Below are 16,981 nucleotides of genomic sequence, written 5' to 3'. Positions count from 1 at the left end.
TATGTATTTCCTGAGGCCTTAGCTGCTATCTGACAGCTTCATCTGCACACAGGTGGAAGGGTGACGTGGCCTCCCGGAGCATGTATTTTCCATTCTGAAGGAATGCAGACCATGAGTGTCTTGTTCTCCTCATCTGCATGATGAGGAAGTGGACCTGATGGCCCCTGGAAGCCTGCCCTTTGAGGCATGCTATGGCGCTGTTACTCCTGGATGCCATCATGAGGCCTGTGCCACATTCATTTGGATTGAGTTTACATTCTGACCTGATATAAAATTCAGATGGTACAATAGGGGAATTCTCCTCCCACCCCCGTGGTTCTGTCTCTCGTGCCGGGTCACAGAGGTGACCACCCCTGCCAGCTCTTTAAGTGTCTTCAAGGGACATTCCAGCATATATAAATCTAGAATGAGGCCTGAGGATGTGGGCTGGGTTGGGTTGACATTCATTTGTTTCTAATGCTGAAATGCTACTATTTAGATGCCTCATAATTTATCCAAACATTTTCCAACCCCTGATCTGTAGGTCTGAAAATATTGCTGCAGTAAATATCCTTGTGCATTTATCTTTGTGCACAAGTGGGATTATAACTGTAAAAACACTAAAAGTAGAATTATTGGTTCAAAAGATAAATATGGCATTTCACTGTGTATAGATATGACTAGATTACCTTTCAAAGATATTTACAACTTCCATCCACAGTACAGAGTGCTCATCTTCCCACATGCCTGTGCCAATAATATTTACCCAATATCCAGGTAATAAAATTTTATTGAGGTATAAAGTTAATGTAGAAAAGCACACAAATTATAACTGTATAGTTAAGTTAATTATCCCAAAGTGAAACTGCTTTCAAGGTCAGAAACAGAACATTAGTGGCATCCCAGAAAGCCCCACTCTTGTGCTTTTTTGTTCACTAGTGTTCTGCCCAAAGGTGATCAATATCTAACTTTCAATACCATAGGTTAGTTTTACCTTTACCAAACTTTTGCATGGAATCATACGCTTTGTAATCTATTCCTTCTGGTTTCTAACACCCAGCATTTGTGAAACTCATCCATGTTCCTGCATGTGGTGGTAGTTCATTTCATTGCTGTACCATTTTCCATCTTTAAAATATATTGTGCTTAGTTGCTCAGTTGTGTCCGACTCTTTGTAACCCCATGGACTGCAGCCCGCCAGGCTCCTCTCTCTATGGGATTCTCCAGGCAAGAATACTGGAGTGGGTTGCCATTCTTATCTCCAGGGGATCCTCCCAACCCAGGGATCAAACCCAGGTCTCCCACATTGTAGGCAGCTTCTTTACCGATTTAGCCACCAGGGAAGCCCAAGAATACTGAAGTGGGTAGCCTATCCTTTCTCCAGGGGATCTTCCTGACCCAGGAATTGAACCAGAGTCTCCTGCATTGCAGGAGATTCTTTACCAGCTAAGCTACCAGGGAAGCCCCTTACTACAACTTATTTGCTCTTTCTTATATTTGGGAATGATATTTGGGTTATTTTAGTCTGGGGCCATGGGAAATCATGCTGCTATGTATATTCTTAAACCTGTCTTGCAGGACAAATGAACTTATTTCTCCTGGGTAATTCTATGAGAACAGTTGAAGAGTATACTTACATTCAGCTCCCCTAAGTGGCTGTATCAGTTTACCAACAGTCAGCCAAGAGAGCCATCTGGGGCTTCAGCTCAGCTGGGCAAAGCAGTATGTCTTTCCAACTTAGTTATGCTGAGATTTGGAATTGCTGGTAAAGGCAGACCTTTTAATCTTGTTAGCACCTAGCTTATGCCTTAAAACATAACAGAAAGTTAAATATACTATTTTTTAAAATTACACTCCAGTTTATTTACTTACACCAGTATTGTATGAGAATGTTGCTTCATGTCCTCTCCAGAGCTTAGTGTTGACAGCTTTTTTCAACTTTAGCTATTGTGGTGGGTGTGTAAGTGGTTTCTCATTAGGGTTTTTATTTCATTTTCCTGAATTTGAGCTCCATTTTATATTTTCACTGGCCATGAAAACATTTGTGAAGTGTCTATCCAAGTCTTTCGTTCATTTTTTTATTGTTTGCAAAATTGATCTGAGGAATTCTTTCTGTATCCAAGACATGAGTGTTCGGGTCAGCTGTAAATACTGCAGATATTGGCTCCCACCCTGTGGATGGCCTTTTCATGGACAAGATGTCTTGCCTACTTTGAGGTCATAAAGATATTCTCCTATATAACCTTCTAGAAGCTTTATCTTCTACATTTAAATCCATATTCTATGAAAAATTTAAATTTCATAGGTATGAAGTAGGAGTTAAGAATGTAAGTCCCCTGTGCCCCTATGGATATCTTATTAACTTGGTCCATTTGTTGAAAAGACTGTTATTTCCTCTTTGCTCTGCAGTGTTAACTTTCATCATGGGAGTGAGTGTCTAGATATGAGGGAGTCAATTTCTGGACTGTCTTTTCTGTTTTATTGGCCTATTTGTATGTCCTTACATCATACCATACTGTCATAATTTTTTTGTGATTTTAAAATAAGTTTTGATATCAGATAGTATAAGTCTTCCAATTTTGTTCCTCAGTATTGTTTTTGGGTATTCTTGGTCTTAGCATTTCCACATAAGTTTCAAAATATGTTTTTTAGACTACAAACACATACACACACAAACTAAATTCTCGTATTTTCATTGGGATTGCATTTAATATATAACTAAATTTGATGAAAATTGACATCTTAGATATATTGACTCTTCCAATCTATGAACATGAGATAACCCTTTATTTGTTTTATTTTTTTCAATATTTTTTGAAGTTTTATATTTAGCACTCATGTACATCTTTTATATCTGTTCATGGACATTTTGTTTTTAATTGATTTAGCTCATATTACCATTTAAAAAATATAATTTTCCAGTTATTTGTTGATAAATAAGAATAGTTGATTTTTGTACATATACTGTTGAATTCTGTAATCTTGCTGAGTTCACTAATAAACCATAATGGTTTATCTAAAGATCTGTTTGCATTTTTATTTATACAATCATGTAGATGGTAAACAGTTATAAGGTTTTCTTCTGTTTTTTCTTCCTAATCCTCATAACTTTTATTTATTTATTTTTTAATAATTTTATTTATCTGTTGATTTATTGGGGCTGTGCTGGTACTTCGTCGCGGCATGGGCTCTTCTCTAGTTGTGGGGAGTGGAGGTCACTCTCTAGTTGTACTGCACAGGCTTCTCCTCATGGGGACTGCTCTTGTTGTAGAGCAGGGGCTTCTAGAGTGCACAGGCTTCAGTAGTCGTGGCGCTTGGGCTCAGTCGGCGAAGAACCTCCCTGCAATGCAGGAGATCTGGGTTCACTTCCTGGATTGAGACGATCCCCTGGAGAAGGGAATGGCTACTCACTCCAGTACTCTTGCCTGGAGAATTCCATGGACAGAGGAGCCTGGCAGGCTACAGGCCATGGGGTCACAAAGATTCGGACATGACCGAGCAGCTAAATAGAAACATATGGGCTTAGTAGTTCTGGCTCCCAGGCTGCAGAGCACAGACTCAATAGTCGTGGAGCATGGGCTTAGTTGCTCTGCGGCATGTGGGATCTTCCCGCCCCAGGGACTGAACTGGTGTGTCCTGCATTGGCAGGCAGATTCGTTACCACTGAGCACCAGTTGTTGTTCAGTTGCTCAGTAGTGTCCGACTTTTTTGCAACCCTATGGACTGCAGCATGCCAGGCTTCCCTTTCTTCACCATCTCCCAGCCGCTTGCTCAAACTCCTGCTCATTGAATCAGTGATGCCATCCAACCATCTCGTCCTCTGTCGTCCCCTTCTCCCCCTGCCCTCAATCTTTCTCAGCATCAGAATCTTGTCCAATGAGCCAGCTCTTCATATCAGGTGGCCAGAGTATTGGAGCTTCAGTGTCAGCATCAGTCCTTCTAATGAATATTCAGGATTGGTTTCCTTTAGGATTGATTGGTTTGATCTTCTTTCAGTCCAGCGGCCTCTCAAGAGTCTTCTCCAACACCACAGTTCAAAAGCATCAGTTTTTCGGCACTCAGCCTTCTTTATGGTCCAACTCTCACATTCATAGATGACTAATGGAAAAACCATAGTTTTGACTATATGGACATTTGTTGGCAAAGTACTGTCTCTGCTTTTTAATACTGTCTGGGTTTGTCGTAGCTTTTTTCCCAAGGAGCAAGCATCTTTTAATTTTATGAGTGCCGTCACCATCTGCAGTAATTTTGGAGCCCAAGAAAATAGTCTGTCACTGTTTCCATTGTTTCCCCAACTATTTCCCATAAAGTGATAGGACCAGGTGCCATGATGTTCATTTCTGAATGTTGAGTTTTAGCCAGCTTTTTCACTCTCCTCTTTCATCTTCATCAAGAGGCTCTTTAGTTCCTCTTTACTTTCTGCCATTAGGGTGGTGGCATCTGCATCAGTTCAGTCACTCAGTCGTGTCTGACTCTTTGCGACCCCATGAATCGCAGCACGCCAGGCCTCCCTGTTCATCACCAACTCCCAGCGTTCACTCAGACTCACGTCCATCGAGTCCGTGATGCCATCCAGCCATCTCATCCTCTGTCGTCCCCTTATCCTCCTGCCCCTAATCCCTCCCAGCATCAGACTCTTTTCCAATGAGTCAACTCTTCGCATGAGGTGGCCAAAGTACTGGAGTTTCAGCTTTAGCATCATTCCTTCCAAAGAAATCCCAGGGCTGATCTCCTTCAGAATGGACTGGTTGGATCTCCTTGCAGTCCAAGGGACTCTCAAGAGTCTTCTCCAACACCACAGTTCAAAAGCATCAATTCTTCAGTGCTCAGCCTTCTTCACAGTCCAACTCTCACATCCATACATGACCACAGGAAAAACCATACCCTTGACTAGATGGACCTTAGTCGGCAAAGTAATGTCTCTGCTTTTGAATATGCTATCTAGGTTGGTCATAACTTTTCTTCCAAGGAGTAAGCGTCTTTTAATTTCATGACTGAAATCACCATTTGCAGTGATTTTGGAGCCCCCAAAAATAGAGTCTGCCACTGTTTCCACTATTTCCCCATCTATTTCCCATGAAGTGATGGGACCAGATGCCATGATCTTCGTTTTCTGAATGTTGAGCTTTAAGCCAACTTTTTCATTCTCCTCTTTGACTTATATCAAGAGGCTTTTTAGTTCCTCTTCACTTTCTGCCATAAGGGTGGTGTCTTCTGCATATCTGAGGTTATTGATATTTCTCCCGGCAATCTTGATTCCAGCTTGTTTCTTCCAGTCCAGCGTTTTTCATGATGTACTCTGTGTATAAGTTAAATAAGCAGGGTGACAATATACAGCCTTGATGCACTCCTTTTTCTATTTGGAGCCAGTCTGTTGTTCCATGTCCAGTTCTAACTGTTGCTTCCTGACCTGCATATAGATTTCTCAAGAGGCAGGTTAGGTGGTCTGGTATTCCCATCTCTTTCAGAATTTTCCACAGTTTATTGTGATCCATACAGTCAAAGGCTTTGGCATAGTCAATAAAGCAGAAATAGATGTTTTCTGGAACTCTCTTGCTTTTTCGATGATCCAGCGGATGTTGGCAATTTGATCTCTGGTTCCTCTGCCTTTTCTAAAAGCAGCTTGAACATCGGAGAGTTCACGGTTCCCGTATTGCTGAAGCCTGGCTTGGAGAATTTTGAGCATTACTTTACTAGCATGTGAGATGAATGCAATTGTGCGGTAGTTTGAGCATTCTTTTGCATTTCCTTTCTTTGGAATTGGAATGAAAACTGACCTTTTCCAGTCCTGTGGCCACTGCTGAGTCTTCCAAATTTGCTGGCATATTGAGTGCAGCACTTTCACAGCATCATCTTTCAGGATTTGAAACAGCTCAACTGGAAATCCATCGCCTCCACTAGCTTTGTTTGTAGTGATGCTTTCTAAGGCCCACTTGACTTCACTTTCCAAGATGTCTGGCTCTAGATTTATGATCACATCATCATGATTATCTGGGTCATGAAGATCTTTTCTGTACAGTTCTTCCGTGTATTCTTGCCACCTCTTCTTAATATCTTCTGCTTCTGTTAGGTCCATACCATTTCCGTCCTTTATCGAGCCCATCCTTGCATGAAATATTCCCTTGGTATCTCTAATTTTCTTGAAGAGATCTCTAGTCTTTCCCATTCTGTTGTTTTCCTCTATTTCTTTGCATTGATCGCTGAAGAAGGCTTTCTTATCTCTTCTTGACTTTCACAGCATCATCTTTTACAATTTGAAATAACTCAGCTGGAATTCCATCACCTCCACTAGCTTTGTTTGTAGTGACACTTCCTAAGGCCCACTTGACTTCGCACTCCAAGATGTCTGGCTCTAGGTGAGTGATCACACCATTGTGGTTATCATCGAGCCACCAGGGAAGCCTCTCTTTTTCTTCTTGATTATTTGAGAACCTAACCAGCATATACTGTTGAATATATATGATGGTAATTGACCTCTTTCATCTTGTTTCTCCTGGGGGAAAGCTTTTAGTATTAATTTCACCATTAAGTATAATATTTTTAGGTCTTTTAATTAAAACCCTTTATCAGATTGAGGAAGCTACTCTGTATTCCTAGGGTGCTGAATTCCTTTTTTCCCCAATAATGCATTTGAAACTTTATTAAATATCTTTTATGCATCTATTGAGTTTTTCTTTATTCAGTTAAAATGTTAAGTTACATGAATCAGTTTTTCAGTGTTAAATTAGCTTTGTGTTCTTGTAATAAACCCACCTTCTTACAATGCAGTTTTCTTCCCATGTGTTATTGTTTGGGTAATATTTTGTTGAGGATATTTGATATGATGTTTTTGAGAGACAGTGGTCTCCTGTAAGTTTTCTTTTTGTTAAATGTCATTAGGCATTGGTATCAAGGATATGCTGGCATCAGAAATGAGTTCAAAGTGTCCCCTCTATTTTCTAAATGTGTTTGAGAAAGGGTAATTTTCCTCAAACATCTGGAAGAATTTAATGGTGAAGCCATCTGGGACTGAAGTTTTCGTAGTGGGAAAGTTTTATTTAAGGATTTGATTTTTTAAATAAATATGGAATCATTCACATTTTCTATTCTTATGTCAGTGATTTTGAGTTTTCAAGGAGTTAGTCTGTTTCATCTGGCTTGATGGTAAAGTTTTTTGTCATATCCCTTCATAATCTTTTATTTTCTGATATTAGAAATTTATATCTACTATCTCTTTTGCCTGAAACATCTTGTAAGGTATTTGTAAATTTTGTCAATCTTTTCAAAGATCAATACATTAGCTTTGTTTATTTTTCTCAATTTTACATTTGTTTTCAGCTAGTTTTTCTCTAATATTTTTCTTTATTTTTTTCTGTTATGTTTAATTTACCATTTGTTGCCTAAATCCTTGATATTAATACTTATATCATTGGTTTTCATCCTTTCTTCTTTTCTAATGTAATCTAATAAGGCTATAAATTTCTCTGTAAGCATGGCTCTAACTGAATCCCAGAAGCTTTGACATGTTGCTTTCATTAATATTCAAAATATAGTCTAACTTCATGTGAACTTTTTTTGACATGTGAGGAATTCAGAAATGTACTGCTTAAAATTCAGCATGTGATTCATAAGTTACATTTGGTTATAGATTTCTTTTTTTAAGTGTGTTAATTTTTTTTCAGAAAAATTTTATTGGAGTATAGTTGATTTACAATGTTGTGTTAGTTTCAGGTGTGTGCAAACTGTAGCAGTTATACATATACCCATTCTTTTTTAAAAAAATTCTTCTCCCATATGGGCCATAACAGAGTGCTGAGTAGAGTTCCTCGTGCGATACTGCAGGTTCTTATTAGTTACCATTTTATATAATAGTGTGTGTATGTCATGCCCAATCTCCCTGTTTATCTCCCCACCCCTCCTTATCCCCTGGTAATCATAAGTTTGTCTTCTACATCCTCGACTCTACTGTTTTGTAGATAAGCTCATTTGTACCTGTTTTAAGATTCCACTTACAAGCGATGTTATATATAATATTTGTCTTTCTGTGTCTCATTTACTGGTTATTGATTTCTAGTTTAATTTCAGTGTGGTCAGGAATATGCTCTGAGTCATTTTAAACGTTTGAAATGTGTCAAGGCTTGCTTAGTACTAATACTGTGACTTCTAGTACATGACTAATTTCAGTAAATTCCTGTGTACACGTAAGAGTTCTGCATATGTCAATGAGGGCTTCTTAACTGTATACTTCAATCTTTTATACCCTTATCTACTTTCCTATTGATATATAATTCACAAACCATATTTGCCCTTTAAAGTATACAATTCAGTGGTTTTCAGTATATTAACAAAATTGTGCAACCATTACCACTATCTAATTTCAGAATGTTTCATCATCCCCAAAAGAAACCTTCCCCATTTTTTCCTTCTTCCAGCCCTTAGTAACCACTGATTTTCAGTATCTATGGATTCATCTCTTCTGAATAGTTCTTGTAATTTGAATCCTTTTGCATAAGTTGTGGCCTTTGGCTTTGGCATGTTTCACTCAGCATGGTGTTCCCATGCTGTGGCACATATTAGTACTTAATTACTTTATATGGCTGAATAATATTCCATTACATAGGTATTGTTTATGTATTCATCAGCGGATGGATGTTTGGGTTGTTTGTATTTTTTGGCTGTTATGAATAATGCTGTTATATACATTTGTGTAGAAGTTTTTCCATGAATATGCATTTTCAGTTTTCTTGGGTATATACCTAGGCCTGGGGTTGCAGAGTCATATGGTAATTCTATGTTTAAATTTTTGAGGAACTGCCAGATTTTTTTGTGAGGGGCTGTATCATTTTACATTTCCACCAGAAATGTTTGTGGGTTACAATTTCTCCACATATTTATCAACACTTGTTATCATCTCTGTTTTAGATTTTAGCCATCCTAGAGGTGCGCGAGTGATATCTCAGGGTTTATATTTGCATTTCCCTAATCACTACAGACCCTGGGCATCTTTTTTCTATGCTTAGTTTCAGTTGTGTATCTTCTTTGGAGAAATGCCTAAAATTTTGCCCATTTTAAATTGGATTATTTTCTTTTCAATTATTGAATTATAAATGTCTTTCATATATGCTGAAAGTAGTTCCTTATCAAACATATAATTTACAAATATTTTCTTCTGTTTTCTGGGTTGTCTTTACTTTTTTCTGCTTGCTCTATCAGTCACTGAGAGAAATGTGTTAAAATACCCAGCTATGATAATAGTTTTCTACTTTTCCTTGTATTGGTATCAATTTCTTAGGCTTATTAGGTGTATACAAATATATAATTATCTTCCAGTGGCATTTTATTATTATGAAATACCCCTCCTTGTTTCAGCAATGCTTCTTTCTTAAAGTATAGCCAGCTAATATTAGTATGCTGTAACAACTCTGTTTCGTTTAGCGTTTGTCCTGTTTTTCTTCCTTTTACATTCTCCTATCTGTATTCTTAATTCAGAAGTCATGTTTCCTAAAAGCAGCTTATATTTATTTTTTAAACCCAGTCTGGCCTTTTAAATTTAATTGAAATATTTAACCTACGTATATTTTATGTAATTACTGATCTATTTAGATTTAAACCTAGCATCTTATTTGTTTTCTGTTTGTCCCACTTATTCTATGTTCATTTTCCTCTTTTTTGGGATAATCAGATTTTTTTAAAAAAGATTTCATTTTCCTGTTCTTTTAGCTTGTTACACATTATTTTAAAACACACATCTTTGACTTATTGGAATCTAATATAAATCAGTACTTTAGCCACTTAGTTGCTAGGCACTGCAGGAACTAAACGTCATTTTACTACGTTTACCTTTTCCCACCTCTTGTCCTACTGCTTTCATGTACAGTAATTTCACTTTTACTTAAAACCCCACAATATATTATCATTATTACTGTTTTAACAGTCCATATTCACTTAGATTTACACATTTATCCTTTTCCTTGCTTCTCCTTTCCTCCTGTATTTCTCTGTTTATATCTGCCATCATTTTTTAATTAAATATTTTTAAGAATAGTTCCAGGCTTATAGAAAAATTGTAAAGATAACACAGAGAATTACCATTTGCCCTGCACCTACCTCCCCCTATTATTGGCATCTTACATTAGTGTGGTGTAGTTCTTACTATTAATGAACCAATTCTGAAATAGCATTATTAGCTAAAGTGTATACTTTATTCAAATTTCCTTGATTTTTACCTAATGTTCTTTTTTTCACCATCTGAGAAACCACATTATATTTAATCACTGTATCTGCTTAGGTTCTCCTGGGCTGTGACGATTTGTCCAGTTGACTTATTTTTGATGACCTTGACAGTTTTGAGCAATACTGGTGAGGTATTTTGTAGCATGTCCCTCGATTTGTCTGATGTTCCCATGTGATTAGATTGGTGCTGTAAATTTTTGAGAGAAAGAACCACAAAGATAAAGTGTCATTTTTATCATATGTCAAGGTTACCTACAATTAACAGGTCTCTCAAACTCTGAATCTGCCCCCGAAGGTGGGTAACTATGCCCACTGACCAATCCCAAGAAATGACCATGTGCCCCTAGGATAGGGTGAGGAGGGAGCTGTGGATTGGATGTTTCCTCAAGGAGTCTGTCTCTACACCCTTCTCAAAGTGTGCACTTCATTTAAAGATGTGTCTTTTTTTTACAACGTGGCCCTGAGCTGGAAGCCAGCTATTTCATCTGGTGCTCATCCAGAGAAACCACACTTGTTCCGACTGACCCTGGAGGGGAAACGGGCTGTGCTGGGTCAGAGGTGGGGTGCTGGTTTCCAGCACAGTCACACCTTCCATAGGGGGTTCTTGAGGGGAATTTTGACTCCGGTGGTTTTTACTCACTGACTTCAGATGTGACTCCCCAATATCTCCCAAAGAGAAGCAGTACTTCTTAAGAGACCATACGCTATAAATCCATATGAAGAAAAATGTTTTAAATATTGAGTTCAACATAATTTGCACTTTCTTCTGCACAGACAGAAGATAAGACTTAAGGTGCAGTGCTGGTCCCCCTCTGCCTGTCCTAGGTTTCATGCGCCACCTTCGTGATCTGATGGCCAGACCTGAACAAAGATGTGAAATTAAGAGTTTTCTTCATCTTCACCAGATATCCTTAGATGGCGTTATCCTCTAAATAGCTCTCTTGGGTGAGTAGAGCAAATGGTACTTCCTGTTATACTGAGCAAACAAAAGCTGACACATTATAAGAGGAGTGAGGTTTACTCTTGAGTATACTTGCATTGAGCTGCTGTTTTTCTGAATCTACGGGCCTAGTTCTCTATTGCTGAAAAACCAGTATTGCTCAGAACTGTCAAGGTCATCAAAAATAAGTCCGCTGGAGAAATTGTCACAGGCCAGGGGAGCCTAAGCAGATACAATGATTAAATATAATGTCGTTTCTTGGATGGGGAAAAAAGGACATTAGGTAAAAATCAAGGAAATTTGAATAAAGTGTATATTTTAATAATGATACTAGAGGGCCATGCAGAAAAACTCTTCTCCAGATGCTTGAAGGTAGTCATCTGAGCTCTCTCAAAGTCTCTAGGACAAACTGTCCCAACTTCTCCAGGCAGCTGTGCTGTGGTTGCAAGCCCCATCACTATTTCAGTGGTCCTCCTCTGAACAAATTCTTGTTTATGTGTATCTCTATTAGAGTACGGTGCCTAGAGGGGGACAGAATCTATTAGGGTTGCATCTAGCTCACGCTATCATAGAACTATCAGCTCAGCAATGCTGGTGCCTCAGCCGCAGCTCCTTGGTGAGTGGGATGGTGGGCATAATCTCCCCGCGGCAGAGGCCACCTTGGTTAGCACAGCAGCCACTTCATGTCTGAAGCCACAGCAGGAGTGGACTCACGTGTCCTGGCTTCCCCACACCCATCCTGGCCAACCTGCCTGCCCCAGTCTGATTGCTCTCATCCAGATTTGAATCTTTAGCTGGAGCCCTGCCTTGGCCTTTAAGCAAGGCCCCTAAATGATGTCAATGTTCATGCTCAGCTGCCCTCGCCTCCACCAGGCTAATGAGGACGGGAAAACATCACTTTGTTTCAGGCCACTGGGTCCTCCGACCGCACTGTCTTCCTTTGTTCCTGCAAGTGCTGGGCACACCCACAGGGTTCAAAGCCAAGGTCCCAACAGGCAGGGAGGGAGGGAGCTGCCCCCTGCACCCTCACACCTGACTTAGAAAGCAGCAAGCCCACCTTAACATTCAGTGAATGCACTCATATCATGGTCCCTGGGTGGTGCAGGAGATAAGTAGAGCCTAGAAACCTCCATGGACGTGGTGGAGAAGCTGTGTGCCTCCCTAAGGCTGCAGGAGGGGTCGACCCCCAGCCTGCCCGCATGACTCTCCAAGAGGCCTCAGAAGGATATACAATCTCTCCCACTCCCTGAACCTCAGTCACCAGTGGCCGACCAAGGCTTCCAGGCTACGTGCCACCCCCAGGCTCTTGTCCCTGGGGTTTCTGCACATCTTTCATTTTCCCCGTCTCCCACCCTCCCACTCTGCTCCTCTCATGCAGTCTCTGGAGCTCTGTCTGACATTAACCACCACCTGGGTCCCACTTCTTCTCTGAACATATCATTAGTTTCCTCTTGAACTGGAGCCTGGCTCTCAGCTAATCCTAACCCTGTCCCCCTCCCACAACCCCTTCCCTTTCCCTCTGCTCATGTGACTGGACGCTTGCTTCTCACAGCTGTCAACCTCGGCCTCCAGCGGCTTCAGTTCTCAGTGCCTGTCTCCCCTTTACCTTTAGGAGCAGTGTCTCTGTAACACCCACCTCATGACCCTGACAACATCCTGTCTCCCTACTTCCTCTGACCTTCTCCACTGTGTTATTTCAGCTGCCTCTGAAATCTCAAATTTTGCTTTTAAGAAGAAATTTACATACAGTAAAATTTTTTTTTTCTGATGTACAGTTCTATGGTTTTTGCAACATGCATGAATTCTTGTAATGATCACTATGGACAGGATACGGAACAGTTCCAATACTCCAAAGAATCCCTGTGCTCTCACTTTATAGTCAGACTTCTCCCACCCTTAGCCCCTGGCAACCAGTGATCTATTCTCTGTTCCTATATTTTTGCCTTTTCCAGAATGTCATATAAATGGAATTACATAGAATGAATCTTTTGAAACTGGCTTCTTTTACTCAACATGATACTTTTGCAATTCATGCATGTTGCTACCTGAATCAAATGTGTTAACTTTGATCACTGAGTGGTATTCTATGCTATCAGTGAAGTACAGTTTTGTTTTTTTTTTTAATCCATACTTCTGTTGAAGGACATTTGGGTTGTTTCCAGTTTGTGGTAAATACAAATAATACTGCTCTAAATATTTGTGGGCAGATTTTTTTGTGTGTGTGAATTTAAAAATTTCATTTCTTTAAGATAAATACTTAGAAGCAGTACTACTGGGTCATGTGTAAGTATATATGATGCCCCAATTTTAAGTTTCCCCTCTTCTGACAATGACTGTCTGCATGATCCCTTCTCTCTACACCTCACTCTGACCTCTCTTTGACCTCATTAGGACCTCTAATTCACCGAGCCTGCATTGTTTTTCACTGGCCATCAACCTCTTCATGTTTTTTCTTCCCTTCTCACACAGTTTCATTTTCATGGTCTATCATAATAGTCACCCTCTTAGAAACATTCCTTTCTGCCATCACAACACAAACATTCCCTAATATAACTCATCTTTAAAACGCTGCCCCTAAAAAATCAGTAATTTTGCAGTGGAGCACTCCGACAAACGTGATCTCAGCTGAGTGATCGAGATTAACATCAACAGTGATAAGTCACACTGAGAATATGTTACTCTTGATATGAGGTGATGACAATGGCACCCTTGTGGTCTTCCTCCCTCAAACCCACAACCTCTCTCTAACCATGAGAAAAGCATCAGACAAATCCAAAATGAAGGATGCTATTCTCTAAGAATATCTCACTAGCACTCCTCGAAACTGTCAAGGTCATCAACAACGCAGAAGGTCTGAATAATGGACCGTGGACTTATGATGGACCTACGATGGACCATGAAACTGGCTTCCCTCAAAGCTCATATGAGTCCTCATATGAGGACTTCCCTCATAGCTCAGTTGGTAAAGAATCTGTCTGTAATGCAGGAGACCTGGGTTGGATTCCTGGGTTGGGAAGATCCCCTGGAGAAGGAAATGGCAATCCACTCCAGTATTCTTGCCTGGAAAATCTCATGGACAGAGGAGCCTGGTGGGCTACAGCCCATGGGGTCGCAAGAGTCGGACACGACTTAGTGACTAAACCACCACCACCATGAAACTGTCAGTCTAGGGAAGCTGAAGGACACACGGCAATTAGATATAACGTGGTCTCTTGGATGGGATCCTGGAATAGGAATAAAAGGTAAAAACTAAAGAAGTCTGAATAAGATACAGATTCTATATAATAAAAAACATAATACCAATATTGGTTCCTTAGTTGTAATAAAAGTGCCATAGAAAAGTTAGCGACAGAGGTAACTCAGTACAGGAACTCTAATATTCTTGCAATTTTTCTGTAAATCTAAAATGATTCTAAAATACAGGCATACCTCAAGAAACAAGAAAAAAGTCAAATAAATAACCTAACTCTACAACTAAAGCAACTAGAAAAGGAAGAATTGGAGAACCCCAGAGTTAGTAGAAGGAAAGAAATCTTAAAAATTAGGGCAGAAATAAATGCAAAAGAAACAAAAGAGACCATAGCAAAAATCAACAAAGCCAGAAGCTGGTTCTTTGAAAGGATAAATAAAATTGACAAACCACTAGCCAGACTCATCAAGAAGCAAAGAGAGAAAAATCAAATCAATAAAATTAGAAATGAAAATGGAGAGATCACAACAGACAACACAGAAATACAAAGGATCATAAGATACTACTATCAGCAGTTGTATGCCAATAAAATGGACAACGTGGAAGAAATGGACAAATTCTTAGAAAAGTACAATTTTCCAAAACTGAACCAGGAAGAAATAGAAAATCTTAACAGACCCATCACAAGCACGGAAATTGAAACTGTAATCAGAAATCTTCCAGCAAACAAAAGCCCAGGTCCAGACGGCTTCACAGCTGAATTCTACCAAAAATTTCGAGAAGAGCTAACACCTATCCTACTCAAACTCTTCCAGAAAATTGCAGAGGAAGGTAAACTTCCAAACTCATTCTATGAGGCCACCATCACCCTAATACCAAAACCTGACAAAGATGTCACAAAAAAAGAAAACTACAGGCCAATATCACTGATGAACATAGATGCAAAAATCCTCAACAAAATTCTAGCAATCAGAATCCAACAACACGTTAAAAAGATCATACACCATGACCAAGTGGGCTTTATCCCAGGGATGCAAGGATTCTTCAATATCCGCAAATCAATCAATGTAATTCACCACATTAACAAATTGAAAAATAAAAACCATATGATTATCTCAATAGATGCAGAGAAGGCCTTTGACAAAATTCAACATCCATTTATGATAAAAACTCTCCAGAAAGCAGGAATAGAAGGAACATACCTCAACATAATAAAAGCTATATATGACAAACCCACAGCAAACATTATCCTCAATGGTGAAAAATTGAAAGCATTTCCCCTAAAGTCAGGAACAAGACAAGGGTGTCCACTTTCACCGCTACTATTCAACATAGTTCTGGAAGTTTTGGCCACAGCAATCAGAGCAGAAAAAGAAATAAAAGGAATCCAAATTGGAAAAGAAGAGGTAAAACTCTCACTGTTTGCAGATGACATGATCCTCTACATGGAAAACCCTAAAGACTCCACCAGAAAATTACTAGAGCTCATCAATGAATATAGTAAAGTTTCAGGATATAAAATCAACACACAGAAATCCCTTGCATTCCTATACACCAATAATGAGAAAGTAGAAAAAGAAATTAAGGAAACAATTCCATTCACCATTGCAACGAAAAGAATAAAATACTTAGGAATATATCTAGCCAAAGAAACTAAAGACCTATATATAGAAAACTATAAAACACTGATGAAAGAAATCAAAGAGGACACTAATAGATGGAGAAATATACCATGTTCATGGATCGGAAGAATCAATATAGTGAACATGAGTATACTACCCAAAGCAATTTACAAATTCAATGCAATCCCTATCAAGCTACCAGCCATAGTTTTCACAGAACTAGAACAAATAATTTCAAGATTTGTATGGAAATACAAAAAACCTCGAATTGCCAAAGCAATCTTGAGAAAGAAGAATGGAACTGGAGGAATCAACTTGCCTGACTTCAGGCTCTACTACAAAGCCACAGTCATCAAGACAGTATGGTACTGGCACAGAGACAGAAATATAGATCAATGGAACAAAATAGAAAGCCCAGAGATAAATCCACACACCTATGGACACCTTATCTTTGACAAAGGAGGCAAGAATATACAATGGAGTAAAGACAATCTCTTTAACAAGTGGTGCTGGGAAAACTGGTCAACCACTTGTAAAAGAATGAAACTAGATCACTTTCTAACACCGCACACAAAAATAAACTCAAAATGGATTAAAGATCTAAATGTAAGACCAGAAACTATAAAACTCCTAGAGGAGAACATAGGCAAAACACTCTCAGACATAAATGACAGCAGGATCCTTTATGATCCACCTCCCAGAATTCTGGAAATAAAAGCAAAAATAAACAAATGGGATCTAATTAAGATTAAAAGCTTCTGCACAACAAAGGAAACTATAAGCAAGGTGAAAAGACAGCCTTCTGAATGGGAGAAAATAATAGCAAATGAAGCAACTGACAAACAACTAATCTCAAAAATATACAAGCAACGTATGCAGCTCAATTCCAGAAAAATAAACGACCCAATCAAAAAATGGGCCAAAGAACTAAATAGACATTTCTCCAAAGAAGACATACGGATGGCTAACAAACACATGAAAAGATGCTCAACATCACTCATTATCAGAGAAATGCAAATCAAGACCACAATGAGGTAC

Source organism: Budorcas taxicolor, chromosome 11 (assembly GCF_023091745.1).
Source record: "Budorcas taxicolor isolate Tak-1 chromosome 11, Takin1.1, whole genome shotgun sequence".
In the NCBI taxonomy this organism is placed as follows: Eukaryota; Metazoa; Chordata; class Mammalia; order Artiodactyla; family Bovidae; genus Budorcas; species Budorcas taxicolor.
Note: the sequence above shows the minus strand (reverse complement) of the source record.